An 8,160-nucleotide genomic window follows, 5' to 3' on the forward strand; every position below is an offset into this window, starting at 1 on the left:
TTTTTTTTTTTTTTTTTATCTGTTCATTGGTCTCTCACTGTCTGCACACCTCCATTTAGGTGATTAGAGGGGGGGCCTGACACCCCACACCTGCTCCCACCTCCACCCGTGGAGGGTTCTACTATGCATGCACACAGATGTCCTCAAAATTTAAAGCGACAGTTTACAATTAAAACCAAACATGCAAAATGGACATAGTTGGCCCTGAACTGTTTATCACTAAGAAAAAGGCCTGAATGGGCATTGTGCAGAGGTGACAGGCAGACTAAAAAGGAAATAGGCTGAAAATTAAATCCTAAGTTATATTATAATGACCAACAGTGGCTTCCTGAAATTTCTCAGGAAAAGAGTGAAAAGGGAAGCCCAGCTCCTGATCACATCTACGTGGAGGCAATCAGAAAGCATAAAATAATACCAAAATACATACCCATCTAAGTATTAAGGCCATAGCTAACTGTAAAATATGCCCCCAAAACAGAAACTGATGAACATATCAGTACATGTCCAGAAACGAGATAAAGTGACCGAGGCAAATAAGCTTGAAGTGGACCTACACTCCATACTGGAAGGAAGGCAGACTTTGGAAATGCCTGAGCAGGAATTCAGAAAAATGATTATAAAATGTATCCAAATACTACATAATGGAGTTGAGAAAAATAAGGAAGAAGTCAGGAAAGAAATACAGAAACAATCAAATAAGATAGATACAGCATTGGAAAGAATTCATAACCTACAGAAAGAGGTCGAAACAATTAATAATAGAATATCAGAAATGGACAATACACTGAAAGGGCAAAGGAGTAGAACTGAAGAGATAGAAGCCAGAACTAGTGAGCTAGAAGATAAATATCTCAAAACTACTAATATAGAACAGCAAGCAGAAAAAAGGATAAAGAAATCTGAAGAAGACCTAAGATTCATGTTGGACAATATGAAGAGGAATAACTTAAGAATAATCGGTGTTCCAGAACAGTAAGAATCACACAAGTCCACAGATGAGATAGTTGAAGAGCTTCTGGAAGGAAATTTTCCTAACAATGAAAAGATAAGCATTCAAGAAGCTCAATAAACCCCAGGAAGGATAGACCCTAAAAGAAAATCACCAAGACATATCATAATCAAGCTCTCCAAAATCAAAGATAAGGACAGAATCCTGAAAGCAGATAAGGCAAAGAGAAGTGTAACGTACAAAGGCAAGCAAATCAGATTAAGCTTGGATCTCTCAACTGAAACCATGCAGGCAAGAAGGCAATGGGGACACATATGTAAAACCCTGAAAGAAAAAACAAAACAAAAACTGCCACCCAAGAATCCTCTACCCAGCATATCTGTCAATCAAATACGATGGTGTAATCAAAACATTCCATGATAAACAGAAGCTAAGGGATTTTGACAAAGCCAACCCTGCTATCAAAAACATCCTAAAGGGAGTTCTGTGGACTGAGAACCAACCAGAACAGTCAACACCCAGAGATTGGCATACTTGGCAGCATCACCCTGAACTCAATTGACAAATGGAAGGGTCAAGAACAGAAAAAAATTATAACAGAGGATCTGGTAGATCAGTCTATGATCAAAACAATCACAATGTGAAAAAAGGTAAACACAGAGGAATGGAGATCTAGGTGGTGATAAGTTCAGGTAGAATACGATAAAATAGACTGTCTTAAATGGAGGGAAAAGTTAATGGGATATAAAGTGTTGGCTGTTGGAGATGGCAATACAAGAAGGGGGAGGACATAGAGGAATAATATAGGTAGGGGAACACTGAGACAGGTTTGCATGGCTTAAGTGGGACAGAGGTAAATAGTGATGATTGCTCAACCTTGGAACAACAGGGCTCTGTAATACAGAGATCTAGGCATAGTTTCAAGAGGGAAAAGAATACTAAGATGCTTGACTGTCTTATGAATATCAGTTTCCTTTTCCTACTATTTAAAAATAGATACTTGAGTTGGATAGAAAGGAATGTTGGGAAACATGATTACAGAAAACTTGTAATCCCATATTCAGCCTATAATTGATTTGGAATACCTAAAAGGGGTTCTAGAAGTTGCCCGGTGAAATAGGACTCTTGCAAAGCCTTTGCAGAGTACAGGACCTTTGGTGGAATCCTGAGTCCCATCCAGAACCTTATGAGGTGGGGCATTCCAATGACCAAGGAAAAACAGACCAGCCTGGAACAGCTAGAGCGACAGAAGATACAACTTCAAAGAAAGATCACCAGGAAAAACCCAAAACAAAAATATCAGCATGACTGGCTACCACAAGATTAAGCAAGCTGTTTGCCAGAAAGCCATCGAGGCAAGCAATCAAGATTCTTCAGGACAAACTCCCCTCTAAGACTGAAACTCAAAGGGAACACATAACAGGCATGTAAACTTACTGACGACCACATTGGTCTAATGGTGAGTAGAAGAAGAGAAAATGCACCAATGAAGAAATGGGCTGAATTCAACCACAGTCCATTAACTCCTGTTGACCTAGAAATGAGAGAGAGAAGAAAAAGGGCTGGTTTGTCCAAAGTGTGGTGAGACCTGGGGACATTTGAGCCCATGGACAAGGACATAGCCAAAGAGGGCTAGAGCTGAGACTAAAGAATCCAGCTGATATGAAGCAAGGGAAGATGCACAAGAACACCTAAACTTGCAGACAGTATCCATTTGACCTAGTCTCAATGGCTTGATAATTAGAACTTGACTAAAGGAAGATTAAAAACAAAAACAAAATATTTTTGATAAAGGAAACAAGGGTAAATTGCTACAATTTGATGAACCTGACCCATACTCATGGAAGTAGTAACTGTAAATACCAAGAGAGGGAAGGAGTCTTCACATCAAGTATCAATGCTGTACCCTCTGTATAAAGGGCAAGCAGGGACGGGCAACTTAGATATTAGCTACCTAAAATAGAGGGAGGAGGGCTAAAAAGGCATGAAGTGACTGGCTTACAAGGTTTCATGATGGAGTTTAGTTTAAGAGTGTAGGGGGGAAGAAAGAGTTCCAATTGAATAGTTTTCATCTTGTCTAGATGGGTCTGGTGAAAAGAGATGGGGATAAGATTCTTAAAATTCAATAGTGAATAACTGTTTTCATGATTAATTGCAACTGTCACAATTGTAAAGGTAGAAGTTTTGTAACAAAAACAGGAGAGTGGTTAATCTTACAGTCCAGAAACAGGACCCCTAGGACCATCAAGAGAGAAGAGCACAAGCAGAGTGCGGAACCTTATCCAGAGAAGCAGCAACTCCAGAGACAGAGGTAGAGATGGGGTCATGGAGAGAGGGAGTGCCTGATGACTCTAAATTCATGGACTAAGAAGAGAGGGACTAAGAACTGGTGGCCAGGAGGCAGACTTGCAGAATGTGCCCTTTGTGGTGTAAATTATTATATATGACTGAGGTCGGGGGTATTTTGTTGTTGTTGTTGTTGTTGTTGTTTAAGCTAATGTGAATAGAGAGAAATACTGTTAACTGATGGTACATGGAGGGGATTATAATCATTGTAAAGAAACAAGGTGCATGATTTGTTGAATGTAAAACTGATGATCTGCCCTGTAAACTTTCACTCAATTCACAATAAAAACCTTTGACAAAAGGGGAGGGGGATAAAGGTAAATACTGTTGACTGTGGTACATGGTGGGGATTGTAATCATTGCAATGAAGCAAAATGTCATTTATGGAATGTAAAACTGATAATCTGCCCTGTAAACTTTAACTCAATCCACAATAAAAACTTCTTTAAAAATTAAAAAAAAAGAAGAAGAAGATGGAAGGAGTACACAGAGTCACTGTACCAAAAGGATATGGTTAATGTTCAACCATTTCAAGAGGTAGCATATGATCAAGAGCCAATGATACTGAAGGAAGAAGTCCAAGGTTCACTGAAGAAATTGGCAAAGAACAAGGCACCAGGATGGATAGATTACAAATTGAAATCTTTCAAGAAAGTGAGGTGGCATTGGAGGCATTCACTCATCTATGCCAAGAAATATGGAAGACAACTATCTGGCTAACTGATTGGAAGAGATCCATATTTGTGCCCATTCCAAAGACAGGTGACCTAATGGAAAGCAGAAATCATCAGACAATATCTTTGATATACCATGCGGGTAAAATTTTAATAAAGGTAATACAGAAACAGCTGCAAGCATACATTGCCAGAGTATTTCAGAGTTTCAAGCCAGATTTAGAAGAGGACGTGGAACAAGGCTGATGTCAGATGGATATTGGATGAAAGCAGAGAATACCAAAGAGACGTTTACCTGTGCTTTATTGACTACTCTAAGGCTTTTGATTTGTGTGGATCATGACAAGCTACAGACAACATTGTAAAGTATGAGTATTCCTGAACACTGAATTCTGCTCATGAGAAATCTGTACCTGGACCAAGAGGCAGTTGTTCGAACAGAACATGGGAACACTGAATGGTTTAAAATTAAGAAAGGTGTACAACAGGGATGTATTCTTTCACCATACTTATTCAACCTGTATACTGAGCAAATAGTCCGAGAATCTGGGTACTATGAAGAAAACTGTGGCATCAGGATTGGAGGAAGACTCATTAACAAGCTATGATATGCAGATGATACAATCTTGCTTGCTGAAGGTGAAGAGGACTTAAAATACCAATGATCAAAGACCATAGCTTTCTGTATGAATTACATCTCAATGTCAAGAAAACAAAAACCCTCACTATTGGACCAGTAAACAACAGGCTTATCAATGGAGTAAAGATTGAAGTTGTCAAGGACTTCATTCTTCTTGGATCAACTATCAACATTTATGTAAGCAGCAGTCAAGAAATCAAATGACATACTGCATTAGGCAAATCTGCTGCACAAGACCTTTTTAAAGAGTTGAAGAGCAAAAATGTCAGCTTGAGGACTAAGGTGCACCTAACTCAAGCCATGGTATTTTCAATAACCTGTGAAAATTGGACAGTGAATAAGGAAGACCACAGAAGAACTGATGCTTTTGAGTGATGGTGTTGGAGGAGAATATTAAAAGTGCCTTGGGCTGCCAAAAGAACAAACAGATATGTGTTGGAAGAAATGCAGCCAGAGTGCTCCTTGGAGGCCAGGATGGCCAAACTTCATCTCTCATACTTCAGACATATTGTCAGGAGACGAGTCTCTGGAGAAGAATATCATGTTTGGTAAGGAAGAGGGTCAGAGAAAAAGAGGAAGACCGCCAGTGAGATGGTTTGGCAATATGGGTGAAATATGGGCTCAAGCATGGCAATGATAGTGAGGTTGGCCCAGGATCAGGCAGTGTTTTGTTCTGTTGTGCACAGGGTCGCTATGAGTCGGTACCAATTTGATGGCACCTAACATCAACAACAAGCTCCTGGACCCCCAAAACATCAGGTGCAGTAGTAGTAATCCGTAAGTGGTACATCCTCCCTTTCCAGAAGCTGAAATGGTCTTGCAGTTGTAGGGTGATTCCAGGGCACCACTATCAGGAGATTCAGTGACTGAGAAATGTCATTAATATGTTTCTCACTGAAGAAGCATTATTTGGGTGAGTAATCACTCTATATGGGATCGAATAGATCTTGCTTCAGACTCCAGTTTCACTATCTAAGAACTAGTTTTCAATCCAAAACCAGACCAATTGTTATCATGTTAATTCAGAGTCACTGTCACTTCATGTGGGCAGATTAGAACTTCATAGAAGTCTAAGACTGTGATCTTTTAGGAGTAGATCACCAGGTCTTTCTCCCAAAGATCCTCGAGATGGGTTTGAATGATCAAACTTTCAGTTATTAGTTGAACACTTAACCATTTCCACCATTCAGGGACCCAGTTTCCGTTCCTATAAATGTGAATAGCACTACCTTACATGCTGTATGTTGTTGTTAAGTGCCTTTGAGTTGGTTCTACATGCTGTATAAGGATTAAATAATTACTGTGAAAGTTGTGTGAGCCATCCTTGTTGTTAAGTGCTGTCAAGTCCGTTCCGACCCACAGTGACTCTGTATAGGATTTCTGAGGAACAGCAGGTAAGCTTGAAATGCAGACCTTGTGTTTCAAACTGACTTTACAGTCCAGCGCATTAATTTACCGGGCCACACCAGTACTCTGCCTGATCCATTATAGATAATTCATATGTTTCCCTTTAACATCAAGATTGTATGAACTGGTACTGGTACAACGAAAGATACATAGATTAGTGGAACAAAACTGAGAACCCAGAGGTAAACCCATCCACATATAGTCAGCTGATCTTTGACAAAGGGCCAAAACACATTAAATGGGGAAGAGATAGTCTCTTCAACAAATGTTGCTGGCAAAACTGTAAATCCATCTGCAGAAGAATTAAACAAGACTCATATCTCACATTATCTACGAAAACAAACTCAACATGGATTAAGGACCTAAATGTAAAACCTAAAACTAAAAAGATCATAAATTTTTAAAATAGGGACAAACTTAGGGGTTCTAATAATAGCAAAAATACACTATCAAATATTACAAAACACACACAAATAGTAGAAGACAAAGTACATGACTGGGGACTCCTAAAAATTATATACTTATGTGCACCAAAAGATTTTGCAAAAAGAATAAAAAGGGAGCCCACACACTGGGAAAATATTTTTTTGCGATGACATATCAGAAAAGGAGTTAATATCTAAAATTTTTAGAAAACTATAATACCTCTACAGGTAAAAGACCAACAACCTAATTAAAAAATGGGCACAGGACATGAACAGACATGTCACCAAGGAAAGACACTCAGACAGCCAAAAAACATATGATCATTAGCCATTTTTGTTTTTGTTTTGTTTTTTTTTTGCCACTGAGTCAGTTCCAACCCATAGCAACCTTGCATAGGGTTTCTAAGGACTAACTGGGGAGCTTGAACCACCAAACTTGCGATTCAAACTGAACCGCACATTAGCCCACAACACCAAACCAGGAAAGCTGCAAATCCAAACAACAGTGAAATATCATCTCACCCTAGCACTAACAGCAAAGTTCAACAAAAACAAAAAAGAATAAATGCTGACAAGGGTGTGCAGACACTGGGACCTTCCTACATTGCTGGTGGGACTATAAAATGGTTCAACTACTGTGGAAAGTGGTATGGTGGTTCCTCAGAAAGTTAGAAATAGAAATACCTTGTAGCTGTTGTTAAGTGCCCTTGAGTATGTTCTGTCTTATAGCAACCCTGTATAGGGTTTCCAAGGAGTGACTGAAAAGCTTGAACCACTGACTTTGTGATTCAAACCAACCTTGAGCCCAATGCATTAACTAGCAGTACCATGACCAAGCAATTCCTCTGCTTGTTATATATCCACAAGAAATAGAACCAGGACACAAGTAGATCTATACACACTGAAGCTCATCACAGCACTATGCACAGTAGTAAAAATGTGGAGACAGCCTAAATGCACATCAAAGAAAACAAGTATAAACAAACTTTGGTACACACACAAAATGGAATATTATACAACATTGAAGAACAATGATAACGCTACAAAACAACTCATAACATGGAAGAGCCTGGAGGAAATTATGCTGAGTGAAAATTAATCAATCACAAAAGGACACATATTGTATGACACCATTGTTCTAAAAACTTAATAAAAAGGTTTTCATACTAAAAGAAATATTTTTTTATGGTTGCCAGGGTGAAAAGGAAGGAAGAGTAATTCATTGACTAGAGGGTATACACAGGGTAGCTCACGTGATGGGGAGAGCAACATGCAAGAAGGGGGAGAGTGGCAGAAGAAGGATGAAGATAGATGAAGACAGAGGAAAGTATTCATAGGCTAAACAGGATTGGGGTAAATACTGATATATACATAACTTTGGAACAATAGTGACCTCTGTGTAGATACATGGACTGAGACATAGTCTGAATGGATAAGATAGACAAAGTGGGATATATATAGAGAGATATAGATATCTGTAGATATCTATAGATATATATAGATATACATGATGGTGGTGGTTTTGTGCTATAGAGTCAGTTCCGACTCATATTGATCCCGCACAGGGTTTCCGAGACTGTAAATCTTTACAGGAGCAGAATGCCTTATCTTTCTGCCATGGAATCGCTGATAGTTTTGAACTGCTAATCTTGAGGTTAGCAGCCTGACTCGTAACTACTATGCTACCAGAGTGCCATATATATATATATATATATATAT

Source organism: Chrysochloris asiatica, unplaced genomic scaffold (assembly GCF_000296735.1).
Source record: "Chrysochloris asiatica unplaced genomic scaffold, ChrAsi1.0 scaffold00210, whole genome shotgun sequence".
Taxonomy (NCBI): domain Eukaryota; kingdom Metazoa; phylum Chordata; class Mammalia; order Afrosoricida; family Chrysochloridae; genus Chrysochloris; species Chrysochloris asiatica.